Source organism: Geotrypetes seraphini, unplaced genomic scaffold (assembly GCF_902459505.1).
Source record: "Geotrypetes seraphini unplaced genomic scaffold, aGeoSer1.1, whole genome shotgun sequence".
Classification (NCBI taxonomy): Eukaryota; Metazoa; Chordata; class Amphibia; order Gymnophiona; family Dermophiidae; genus Geotrypetes; species Geotrypetes seraphini.
Genome location: NW_022985980.1, coordinates 5,308 through 18,386, shown reverse-complemented (window position 1 = coordinate 18,386; position 13,079 = coordinate 5,308). Strand labels below are relative to the sequence as shown.

General features: G+C 40.3%; 1 long non-coding RNA gene across 3 annotated transcripts in view; it reads right to left on the bottom strand.

Annotated features, from left to right (window-relative positions):
• LOC117352508 overlaps positions 1-12,771 on the bottom strand; it is a 78,595-nt gene extending 65,824 nt beyond the window's left edge. The window contains exons 1-3 of one of the 3 annotated variants that reach the window (XR_004537703.1): positions 12,739-12,771; positions 6,245-6,402; positions 671-828 (exon numbers count right to left, since the gene is read on the bottom strand). This is a non-coding gene — a long non-coding RNA (uncharacterized LOC117352508). Of the gene's footprint in view, positions 1-670; positions 829-6,244; positions 6,403-7,333; positions 7,346-9,254; positions 9,295-12,738 lie in introns of those variants that run through there. The other 2 variants (XR_004537704.1, XR_004537705.1) reach the window with 2 other exon arrangements.
• Positions 12,772-13,079: the final 308 nt, after the last annotated feature.

The following is a 13,079-nucleotide window of genomic DNA, read 5'->3' as shown; positions in this document are numbered from 1 at the left end:
TGGCAGGGAGTGAGTTGATCGCAGAAAAGTTTAAGCCGAGTTAGGTGAAAATCATGTCAGTCAATGAATCAAAAGAGAGAAGATGTATATATTAGATCAAATGATAGCACTAGTGAAACAGAATGAATGAATGGTGTTCTAGAAACCTTTAAAGGTTTCACTCCACTGAGTTGGGAAGAGAGATATTGGCAGGAAGTAAGTTGATTGCAGAGATCTTTAAGCCGGGTTGGGTGAAAATCCTGTCAGTCAATGAATCAAAAGAGAGAAGATATGTATGTAGAGTAGTTGAAAGCCCTAATTAAAAAGAAGAGATGAATTTGGCTATATAAACCTTTAAAGGTTCCTCTTCAGTGAGCCGGGAGGAGGGATTTTGGCAGGGAGTGAGTTGATCGCAGAGATGTTTAAGCCGAGTTAGGTGAAAATCCTGTCAGTCAATGAATCAAAAGAGAGAAGATATGTATGTAGAGTAGTTGAAAGCCCTAGTTAAAAAGAAGAGATGAATGGGGCTATATAAACCTTTAAAGTTACCGCTCCACTGACGTGGGAGGAGGGATTTGGGCAGGAAGTTAGTTGATCGCAGGGATGTGTAAAGCCGTTTGGGTGAAAACCCTGTCAGTCAATAAATCAAAAGAGAGAAAAAGTGTATATTAGATCAAATGATAGCACCTACTGAAACAGAATGAATGAATGGGGCTCTTTAAACCTTTAAAAGGTACCGCTTCGCTGAGCTGGGAGTAGGTATTATGGCAGGAAGTGAGTTGATTGCAGTGATCTGTAAAGCCCGGATGAGTGAAAATCCCGTCAGTCAACGAATCAGTGGAGACAGTGCTGGTGAGGAAAGAAGAGAGAGAGGCCTTTAAAAATGCAGCATTATGAGAAATAGTCAAAATTCCAAATACTATTTGAAAAGTACAAAACACTTTTACATGAAAAAAAGAGAATTACAATTCAATAAAGCACAGAATATATTACCAAAAAAGAGACAAGATGTGTATATAGATGAATTGAAAGCTCTACAGAAACAGAATGGATGAATGGGAGTATATAAACCTTTAAAGGTACTGCTCCACTTAGCTAGGAGGAGGGATATTGGCAGGAAGTTGAGGTCAATCCAGGGATATTTAAAACAGGTTGGGTGAATGTCCTGTCAGTCAATGACTCAAAAGAGACAAAATGTGTATATTAGATCAAATGATAGCCCTACTGAAACTGAATGGATGAATGGGGATATATATAAACCTTTAAAGGTACCGCCCCACTGAGGTGAGAACAGAGATTTTAGCCGGTAGTAAGTTGATCACAGGGATGTTTAAGCCGAGTTAGGTGAAAATCATGTCAGTCAATGAATCAAAAGAGAGAAGATGTATATATTAGATCAAATGATAGCACGAGTGAAACAGAATGAATGAATGGGGTTCTAGAAACCTTTAAAGGTTTCACTCCACTGAGTTGGGAAGAGAGATATTGGCAGGAAGTGAGTTGATTGCAGGGATCTTAAAGCCGGGTTGCGTGAAAATGCTGTCAGTCAATGAATCAAAAGAGAGAGGATATGTATGTAGAGTAGTTGAAAGCCCTAATTAAAAAGAAGAGATGAATGGGGCTATATAAACCTTTAAAGGTTCCTCTTCAGTGAGCCGGGAAGAGGGATTTTGGCAGGGAGTGAGTTGATCGCCGGTAGGTATAAAGCCGAGTTGGGTGAAAACCCTGTCAGTCAATGAATCAAAAGAGAGAAGTGTATATTAGATCAAATGATAGCCCTACTGAAACAGAATGGATGAATGGGGCTATATAAACCTTTAAAGGTACCGCCCCACTGAGCTGGGAGGAGGGATTTTGGCAGGAAGTGAGTTGATTGTAGGGATCTTTAATCCTGGTTGGGTGAAAATCCTGTCACTCAATGAATCAAAAGAGAGAAGAAGTGTATATTAGATCAATTGATGAACCTGCTGAAACAGAATGAATGAATTAAAGGTTTCTAGAACTCCAAGGAACTGCTCCACTAAGATGGGCTCAGGGATATTGGCAGGAAGTTGAGATCAATGCAGGGATGTTTAAAACAGGTTAGGTGAATGTCCTGTCAGTCAATGAATCCTTAAAGGTACCGCTCCACTGAACTGAGAAGAGAGATATTGGCAGGAAGTGAGTTGATTGCAGGGATCTTTAAGCCGGGTTGGGTGAAAATCCTGTCTGTCAACGAATCAAAAGAGAGAAGTGTATATTAGATCAATTGATAGCCCTACTGAAACTGAATGGATGAATGGGGCTATATAAACCTTTAAAGGTACCACCCCACTGAACTGAGAAGAGAGATTTTAGTAGGGAGTGACTTGATCGCAGGGATGTTTAAGCCGGGTTGTGTGAAAATCCTGTCAGTGAATGAATCAAAAGAGACAAGATGTGTATATGAGTTCAAATGATAGCCCTACTGAAATAGAATGGATGAATGGGGCTATATAAACCTTTAAAGGTACCGCCCCACTGAGCTGAGAACAGAGATTGATCGCCGGTATGTTTAAGTCGGTTTGGATGAAAACCCTGTCAGTCAATGAATCAAGAGAGAGAAGAAGTGTATATTAGATCAAATGATAGCCCTACTTAAACAGAATGAATGAATGGGGCTCTTTAAACCTTTAAAGGTACCGCTCTACTGAGCTGGGAAGAGGAATTTTGGCAGGGAATGAGTTGATCGCAGAGATGTTTAAGCCGAGTTAGGTGAAAATCCTGTCAGTCAATGAATCAAAAGAGAGAAGATGTATATATTAGATTAAATAATAGCACTAGTGAAACAGAATGAATGAATGGTGTTCTAGAAACCTTTAAAGGTTTCACTCCACTGAGTTGGGAAGAGAAATATTAGCAGGAAGTAAGTTGATTGCAGAGATCTTTAAGCCGGGTTGGGTGAAAATCCTGTCAGTCAATGAATCAAAAGAGAGATGTGTATATTAGATCAAATGATAGCCCTACTGAAACAGAGTGGATGAATGGGGCTATATAAACCTTTAAGGGTACCGCCCCACTGAGCTGAGAACAAAGATTTTAGCAGGGAGTGAGTTGATCGCAGGGATTTTAAAGCCGGGTTGGGTGAAAATCCTGTTAGTCAATGAATCAAAAGAGAGAAGATATGTATGTAGAGTAGTTGAAAGCCCTAATTAAAAAGAAGAGATGAATGGGGCTATATAAACCTTTAAAGGTTCCTCTTCAGTGAGCCGGGAAGAGGGATTTTGGCAGGGAGTGAGTTGATCGCCGGTAGGTATAAAGCCGAGTTGGGTGAAAACCCTGTCAGTCAATGAATCAAAAGAGAGAAGTGTATATTAGATCAAATGATAACCCTACTGAAACAGAATGGATGAATGGGGCTATATAAACCTTTAAAGGTTCCGCCCCACTAAGCTAAGAACAGAGATTGATTGCAGGGATGTTTAAGCCGGGTTGGATGAAAACCCTGTCAGTCAATGAATCAAAAGAGAGAAGTGTATATTAGATCAAATGATAGCCCTACTGAAACAGAATGGATGAATGGGGCTATATAAACCTTTAAAGGTACCGCCCCACTGAGCTGAGAACAGAGATTTTAGCAGGGAGTGAGTTGATCGCAGGGATGTTTAAGCCGGTTTGGATGAAAACCCTGTCAGTCAATGAATCAAGAGAGAGAAGTGTATATTAGATCAAATGATAGCCCTACTGAAACAGAATGAATGAATGGGGCTCTTTAAACCTTTAAAGGTACCGCTCTACTGAGCTGGGAAGAGGAATTTTGGCAGGGAGTGAGTTGATCGCAGAGATGTTTAAGCCGGTTTGGGTGAAAATCCTGTCAGTCAATGAATCAAAAGAGACAAGATGTGTATATTTGATCAAATGATAGCCCTACTGAAACAGAATGGATGAATGGGGCTATATAAACCTTTAAAGGTACCGCCCCACTGAGTTGGGAAGAGAGATATTGGCAGGAAGTGAGTTGATTGCAGGGATCTTAAAGCCAGGTTAGATGAAAATCCTGTTAGTCAATGAATCATAAGAGAGAAGATATGTATGTAGAGTAGTTGAAAGCCCTAATTAAAAAGAAGAGATGAATGGGGCTATATAAATCTCTAAAAGTTCCTCTTCATTGAGCTGAGAGGAGGGATTTTGACAGGGAGTGAGTTGATCGCAGAGATGTTTAAGCCGAGTTAGGTGAAAATCATGTCAGTCAATGAATCAAAAGAGAGAAGATGTATATATTAGATCAAATGATAGCACGAGTGAAACAGAATGAACGAATGGTGTTCTAGAAACCTTTAAAGGTTTCACTCCACTGAGTTGGGAAGAGAGATATTGGCAGGAAGTAAGTTGATTGCAGAGATCTTTAAGCCGGGTTGGGTGAAAATCCTGTAAGTCAATGAATCAAAAGAGAGAAGATATGTATGTAGAGTATTTGAAAGCCCTAGTTAAAAAGAAGAGATGAATGTGGCTATATAAACCTTTAAAGTTACCGCTCCACTGACGTGGGAGGAGGGATTTGGGCAGGAAGTTAGTTGATCGCAAGGATGTGTAAAGCCGTTTGGGTGAAAATCCTGTCAGTCAATGAATCAAAAGAGACCAGATGTGAATATTTGATCAAATGATAGCCCTACTGAAACAGAATGGATGAGTGGGGCTATATAAACCTTTATAGGTTCCGCCCCACTAAGCTAAGAACAGAGATTGATTGCAGGGATGTTTAAGCCGGGTTGGATGAAAACCCTGTCAGTCAATGAATCAAAAGAGAGAAGTGTATATTAGATCAAATGATAGCCCTACTGAAACAGAATGGATGAATGGGACTATATAAACCTTTAAAGGTACCGCCCCACTGAGCTGAGAACAGTGATTTAGCAGGGAGTGAGTTGATCGCAGGGATGTTTAAGCCGGGTTGGGTGAAAATCCTGTTAGTCAATGAATCAAAAGAGAGAAGGTATGTATGTAGAGTAGTTGAAAGCCCTAATTAAAAAGAAGAGATGAATGGGGCTATATAAATCTCTAAAATTTCCTCTTCATTGAGCTGAGAGGAGGGATTTTGGCAGGGAGTGAGTTGATCACAGGGATTTTTAAGCCAGGTTGTGTGAAAATCCTGGTAGTCAATGAATCAAAAGAGACAAGATGTGTATATTAGATCAAATGATAGCCCTACTGAAATAGAATGGATGAATGGGGCTATATAAACCTTTAAAGGTACCGCCCCACTGAGCTGAGAACAGTGATTTTAGCCGGGAGTGAGTTGATCACAGGGATTTTTAAGCCAGGTTGTGTGAAAATCCTGTCAGTCAATGAATCAAAAGAGACAAGATGTGTATATTAGATCAAATGATAGCCCTACTGAAATAGAATGGATGAATGGGGCTATATAAACCTTTAAAGGTACCGCCCCACTGAGCTGAGAACAGAGATTGATCGCCGGTATGTTTAAGTCGGTTTGGATGAAAACCCTGTCAGTCAATGAATCAAGAGAGGGAAGAAGTGTATATTAGATCAAATGATAGCCCTACTGAAACAGAATGAATGAATGGGGCTCTTTAAACATTTAAAGGTACCGCTCTACTGAGCTGGGAAGAGGAATTTTGGCAGGGAGTGAGTTGATCGCAGAAATGTTTAAGCCGAGTTAGGTGAAAATCATGTCAGTCAATGAATCAAAAGAGAGAAGATGTATATATTAGATCAAATGATAGCACTAGTGAAACAGAATGAATGAATGGTGTTCTAGAAACCTTTAAAGGTTTCACTCCACTGAGTTGGGAAGAGAGATATTGGCAGGAAGTAAGTTGATTGCAGAGATCTTTAAGCCGGGTTGGGTGAAAATCCTGTCAGTCAATGAATCAAAAGAGAGAAGATATGTATGTAGAGTAGTTGAAAGCCCTAATTAAAAAGAAGAGATGAATTTGGCTATATAAACCTTTAAAGGTTCCTCTTCAGTGAGCCGGGAGGAGGAATTTTGGCAGGGAGTGAGTTGATCGCAGAGATGTTTAAGCCGAGTTAGGTGAAAATCCTGTCAGTCAATGAATCAAAAGAGAGAAGATATGTATGTAGAGTAGTTGAAAGCCCTAGTTAAAAAGAAGAGATGAATGGGGCTATATAAACCTTTAAAGTTACCGCTCCACTGACGTGGGAGGAGGGATTTGGGCAGGAAGTTAGTTGATCGCAGGGATGTGTAAAGCCGTTTGGGTGAAAACCCTGTCAGTCAATAAATCAAAAGAGAGAAAAAGTGTATATTAGATCAAATGATAGCACCTACTGAAACAGAATGAATGAATGGGGCTCTTTAAACCTTTAAAAGGTACCGCTTCGCTGAGCTGGGAGTAGGTATTATGGCAGGAAGTGAGTTGATTGCAGTGATCTGTAAAGCCCGGATGAGTGAAAATCCCGTCAGTCAACGAATCAGTGGAGACAGTGCTGGTGAGGAAAGAAGAGAGAGAGGCCTTTAAAAATGCAGCATTATGAGAAATAGACAAAATTCCAAATACTGTTTGAAAAGTACAAAACACTTTTACATGAAAAAGAGAGAATTACAATTCAATAAAGCACAGAATATATTACCAAAAAAGAGACAAGATGTGTATATAGATGAATTGAAAGCTCTACAGAAACAGAATGGATGAATGGGAGTATATAAACCTTTAAAGGTACTGCTCCACTTAGCTAGGAGGAGGGATATTGGCAGGAAGTTGAGGTCAATCCAGGGATATTTAAAACAGGTTGGGTGAATGTCCTGTCAGTCAATGACTCAAAAGAGACAAAATGTGTATATTAGATCAAATGATAGCCCTACTGAAACTGAATGGATGAATGGGGCTATATAAACCTTTAAAGGTACCGCCCCACTGAGGTGAGAACAGAGATTTTAGCCGGTAGTAAGTTGATCACAGGGATGTTTAAGCCGAGTTAGGTGAAAATCATGTCAGTCAATGAATCAAAAGAGAGAAGATGTATATATTAGATCAAATGATAGCACGAGTGAAACAGAATGAATGAATGGGGTTCTAGAAACCTTTAAAGGTTTCACTCCACTGAGTTGGGAAGAGAGATATTGGCAGGAAGTGAGTTGATTGCAGGGATCTTAAAGCCGGGTTGCGTGAAAATGCTGTCAGTCAATGAATCAAAAGAGAGAGGATATGTATGTAGAGTAGTTGAAAGCCCTAATTAAAAAGAAGAGATGAATGGGGCTATATAAACCTTTAAAGGTTCCTCTTCAGTGAGCCGGGAAGAGGGATTTTGGCAGGGAGTGAGTTGATCGCCGGTAGGTATAAAGCCGAGTTGGGTGAAAACCCTGTCAGTCAATGAATCAAAAGAGAGAAGTGTATATTAGATCAAATGATAGCCCTACTGAAACAGAATGGATGAATGGGGCTATATAAACCTTTAAAGGTACCGCCCCACTGAGCTGGGAGGAGGGATTTTGGCAGGAAGTGAGTTGATTGTAGGGATCTTTAATCCTGGTTGGGTGAAAATCCTGTCACTCAATGAATCAAAAGAGAGAAGAAGTGTATATTAGATCAATTGATGAACCTGCTGAAACAGAATGAATGAATTAAAGGTTTCTAGAACTCCAAGGAACTGCTCCACTAAGATGGGCTCAGGGATATTGACAGGAAGTTGAGATCAATGCAGGGATGTTTAAAACAGGTTAGGTGAATGTCCTGTCAGTCAATGAATCCTTAAAGGTACCGCTCCACTGAACTGAGAAGAGAGATATTGGCAGGAAGTGAGTTGATTGCAGGGATCTTTAAGCCGGGTTGGGTGAAAATCCTGTCTGTCAACGAATCAAAAGAGAGAAGTGTATATTAGATCAAATGATAGCCCTACTGAAACTGAATGGATGAATGGGGCTATATAAACCTTTAAAGGTACCACCCCACTGAACTGAGAAGAGAGATTTTAGTAGGGAGTGACTTGATCGCAGGGATGTTTAAGCCGGGTTGTGTGAAAATCCTGTCAGTGAATGAATCAAAAGAGACAAGATGTGTATATGAGTTCAAATGATAGCCCTACTGAAATAGAATGGATGAATGGGGCTATATAAACCTTTAAAGGTACCGCCCCACTGAGCTGAGAACAGAGATTGATCGCCGGGATGTTTAAGCCGGTTTGGATGAAAACCCTGTCAGTAAATGAATCAAGAGAGAGAAGAAGTGTATATTAGATCAAATGATAGCCCTACTTAAACAAAATGAATGAATGGGGCTCTTTAAACCTTTAAAGGTACCGCTCTACTGAGCTGGGAAGAGGAATTTTGGCAGGGAGTGAGTTGATCGCAGAGATGATTAAGCCGAGTTAGGTGAAAATCCTGTCAGTCAATGAATCAAAAGAGAGAAGATGTATATATTAGATTAAATGATAGCACTAGTGAAACAGAATGAATGAATGGTGTTCTAGAAACCTTTAAAGGTTTCACTCCACTGAGTTGGGAAGAGAGATATTGGCAGGAAGTGAGTTGATTGCAGGGATCTTTAAGCCGGGTTGGGTGAAAATCCTGTCAGTCAATGAATCAAAAGAGAGATGTGTATATTAGATCAAATGATAGCCCTACTGAAACAGAGTGGATGAATGGGGCTATATAAACCTTTAAGGGTACCGCCCCACTGAGCTGAGAACAAAGATTTTAGCAGGGAGTGAGTTGATCGCAGGGATTTTAAAGCCGGGTTGGGTGAAAATCCTGTTAGTCAATGAATCAAAAGAGAGAAGATATGTATGTAGAGTAGTTGAAAGCCCTAATTAAAAAGAAGAGATGAATGGGGCTATATAAACCTTTAAAGGTTCCTCTTCAGTGAGCCGGGAAGAGGGATTTTGGCAGGGAGTGAGTTGATCGCCGGTAGGTATAAAGCCGAGTTGGGTGAAAACCCTGTCAGTCAATGAATCAAAAGAGAGAAGTGTATATTAGATCAAATGATAACCCTACTGAAACAGAATGGATGAATGGGGCTATATAAACCTTTAAAGGTTCCGCCCCACTAAGCTAAGAACAGAGATTGATTGCAGGGATGTTTAAGCCGGGTTGGATGAAAACCCTGTCAGTCAATGAATCAAAAGAGAGAAGTGTATATTAGATCAAATGATAGCCCTACTGAAACAGAATGGATGAATGGGGCTATATAAACCTTTAAAGGTACCGCCCCACTGAGCTGAGAACAGAGATTTTAGCAGGGAGTGAGTTGATCGCAGGGATGTTTAAGCCGGTTTGGATGAAAACCCTGTCAGTCAATGAATCAAGAGAGAGAAGTGTATATTAGATCAAATGATAGCCCTACTGAAACAGAATGAATGAATGGGGCTCTTTAAACCTTTAAAGGTACCGCTCTACTGAGCTGGGAAGAGGAATTTTAGCAGGGAGTGAGTTGATCGCAGAGATGTTTAAGCCGGTTTGGGTGAAAATCCTGTCAGTCAATGAATCAAAAGAGACAAGATGTGTATATTTGATCAAATGATAGCCCTACTGAAACAGAATGGATGAATGGGGCTATATAAACCTTTAAAGGTACCGCCCCACTGAGTTGGGAAGAGAGATATTGGCAGGAAGTGAGTTGATTGCAGGGATCTTAAAGCCAGGTTAGATGAAAATCCTGTTAGTCAATGAATCATAAGAGAGAAGATATGTATGTAGAGTAGTTGAAAGCCCTAATTAAAAAGAAGAGATGAATGGGGCTATATAAATCTCTAAAAGTTCCTCTTCATTGAGCTGAGAGGAGGGATTTTGACAGGGAGTGAGTTGATCGCAGAGATGTTTAAGCCGAGATAGGTGAAAATCATGTCAGTCAATGAATCAAAAGAGAGAAGATGTATATATTAGATCAAATGATAGCACGAGTGAAACAGAATGAATGAATGGGGTTCTAGAAACCTTTAAAGGTTTCACTCCACTGAGTTGGGAAGAGAGATATTGGCAGGAAGTGAATTGATTGCAGGGATCTTAAAGCCGGGTTGGGTGAAAATCCTGTTAGTCAATGAATCATAAGAGAGAAGATATGTATGTAGAGTAGTTGAAAGCCCTAATTAAAAAGAAGAGATGAATGGGGCTATATAAACCTTTAAAGGTTCCTCTTCAGTGAGCCGGGAGGAGGGATTTGGGCAGGGAGTGAGTTGATCGCCGGTAGGTATAAAGCCGAGTTGGGTGAAAATCCTGTCAGTCAATGAATCAAAAGAGAGAAGTGTATATTAGATCAAATGATAGCCCTACTGAAACAGAATGGATGAATGGGGCTATATAAACCTTTAAAGGTACCGCCCCACTGAGCTGGGAGAAGGGAGATATTGGCAGGAAGTGAGTTGATTGCAGGGATCTTTAAGCCGGGTTGGGTGAAAATCCTGTCAGTCAATGAATCAAAAGAGAGAAGTGTATATTAGATCAAATGATAGCCCTACTGAAACAGAATGGATGAATGGGGCTATATAAACCTTTAAAGGTACCACCTCACTGAGCTGAGAACAGAGATTTTAGCAGGGAGTAAGTTGATCACAGGGATGTTTAAGCCGGGTTGGGTGAAAATCCTGCCAGTAAATGAATCAAAAGAGACCAGATGTGAATATTTGATCAAATGATAGCCCTACTGAAACAGAATGGATGAATGGAGCTGTATAAACCTTTAAAGGTACCGGCCCACTGAGTTGGGAAGAGAGATATTGGCAGGAAGTGAGTTGATTGCAGGGATTTTAAAGCCGGGTTGGGTGAAAATCCTGTTAGTCAATGAATCAAAAGAGAGAAGATATGTATGTAGAGTAGTTGAAAGCCCTAATTAAAAAGAAGAGATGAATGGGGCTATATAAACCTTTAAAGGTTCCTCTTCAGTGAGCCGGGAGGAGGGATTTGGGCAGGGAGTGAGTTGATCGCCGGTAGGTATAAAGCCGAGTTGGGTGAAAATCCTGTCAGTCAATGAATCAAAAGAGACAAGATGTGTATATTAGATCAAATGATAGCCCTACTGAAATAGAATGGATGAATGGGGCTATATAAACCTTTAAAGGTACCGCCCCACTGAGCTGAGAACAGAGATTGATCGCCGTTATGTTTAAGTCGGTTTGGATGAAAACCCTGTCAGTCAATGAATCAAGAGAGAGAAGAAGTGTATATTAGATCAAATGATAGCCCTACTTAAACAGAATAAATGAATGGGGCTCTTTAAACCTTTAAAGGTACCGCTCTACTGAGCTGGGAAGAGGAATTTTGGCAGGGAGTGAGTTGATCGCATAGATGTTTAAGCCGAGTTAGGTGAAAATCCTGTCAGTCAATGAATCAAAAGAGAGAAGTGTATATTAGATCAAATGATAGCCCTACTGAAACAGAATGGATGAATGGGGCTATATAAACCTTTAAAGGTACCGCCCCACTGAGCTGAGAACAGTGATTTAGCAGGGAGTGATTTGATCGCAGGGATGTTTAAGCCGGGTTGGGTGAAAATCCTGTTAGTCAATGAATCAAAAGAGAGAAGATATGTATGTAGAGTAGTTGAAAGCCCTAATTAAAAAGAAGAGATGAATGGGGCTATATAAACCTTTAAAGGTTCCTCTTCAGTGAGCCGGGAGGAGGGATTTGGGCAGGGAGTGAGTTGATCGCCGGTAGGTATAAAGCCGAGTTGGGTGAAAACCCTGTCAGTCAATGAATCAAAAGAGAGAAGTGTATATTAGATCAAATGATAGCCCTACTGAAACTTAATGGATGAATGGGGCTATATAAACCTTTAAAGGTATCGCCCCACTGAGCTGAGAACAGAGATTTTAGCAGGGAGTGAGTTGATCACAGGGATGTTTAAGCCAGGTTGTGTGAAAATCCTGTCAGTCAATGAATCAAAAGAGACAAGATGTGTATATTAGATCAAATGATAGCCCTACTGAAATAGAATGGATGAATGGGGCTATATAAACCTTTAAAGGTACCGCCCCACTGAGCTGAGAACAGAGATTGATCGCCGGTATGTTTAAGTCGGTTTGGATGAAAACCCTGTCAGTCAATGAATCAAAAGAGAGAAGAAGTGTATATTAGATCAAATGATAGCCCTACTTAAACAGAATGAATGAATGGGGCTCTTTAAACCTTTAAAGGTACCGCTCTACTGAGCTGGGAAGAGGAATTTTGGCAGGGAGTGAGTTGATCGCAGAGATGTTTAAGCCGAGTTAGGTGAAAATCTTGTCAGTCAATGAATCAAAAGAGAGAAGATGTATATATTAGATTAAATGATAGCACTAGTGAAACAGAATGAATGAATGGTGTTCTAGAAACCTTTAAAGGTTTCACTCCACTGAGTTGGGAAGAGAGATATTGGCAGGAAGTAAGTTGATTGCAGAGATCTTTAAGCCGGGTTGGGTGAAAATCCTGTCAGTCAATGAATCAAAAGAGAGAAGATATGTATGTAGAGTAGTTGAAATCCCTAATTAAAAAGAAGAGATGAATGGGGCTATATAAACCTTTAAAGGTTCCTCTTCAGTGAGCCGGGAGGAGGGATTTGGGCAGAGAGTGAGTTGATCGCCGGTAGGTATAAAGCCGAGTTGGGTGAAAACTCTGTCAGTCAATGAATCAAAAGAGAGAAGTGTATATTAGATCAAATGATAGCCCTACTGAAACAGAATGGATGAATGGGGCTATATAAACCTTTAACGGTACCGCCCCACTGAGCTGAGAACAGTGATTTAGCAGGGAGTGATTTGATCGCAGGGATGTTTAAGCCGGGTTGGGTGAAAATTCTGTCAGTCAATGAATCAAAAGAGACAAGATGTGTATATTTGATCAAATTATAGCCCTACTGAAACAGAATGAATGAATGGGGCTCTTTAAACATTTAAAGGTACTGCTCTACTGAGCTGGGAAGAGGAATTTTGGCAGGGAGTGAGTTGATCGCAGAGATGTTTAAGCCGAGTTAGGTGAAAATCATGTCAGTCAATGAATCAAAAGAGAGAAGATGTATATATTAGATCAAATGATAGGACGAGTGAAACAGAATGAATGAATGGGGTTCTAGAAACCTTTAAAGGTTTCATTCCACTGAGTTGGGAAGAGAGATATTGGCAGGGAGTGAGTTGATTGCAGGGATCTTAAAGCCGGGTTGGGTTAAAATGCTGTTAGTCAATGAATCAAAAGAGAGAGG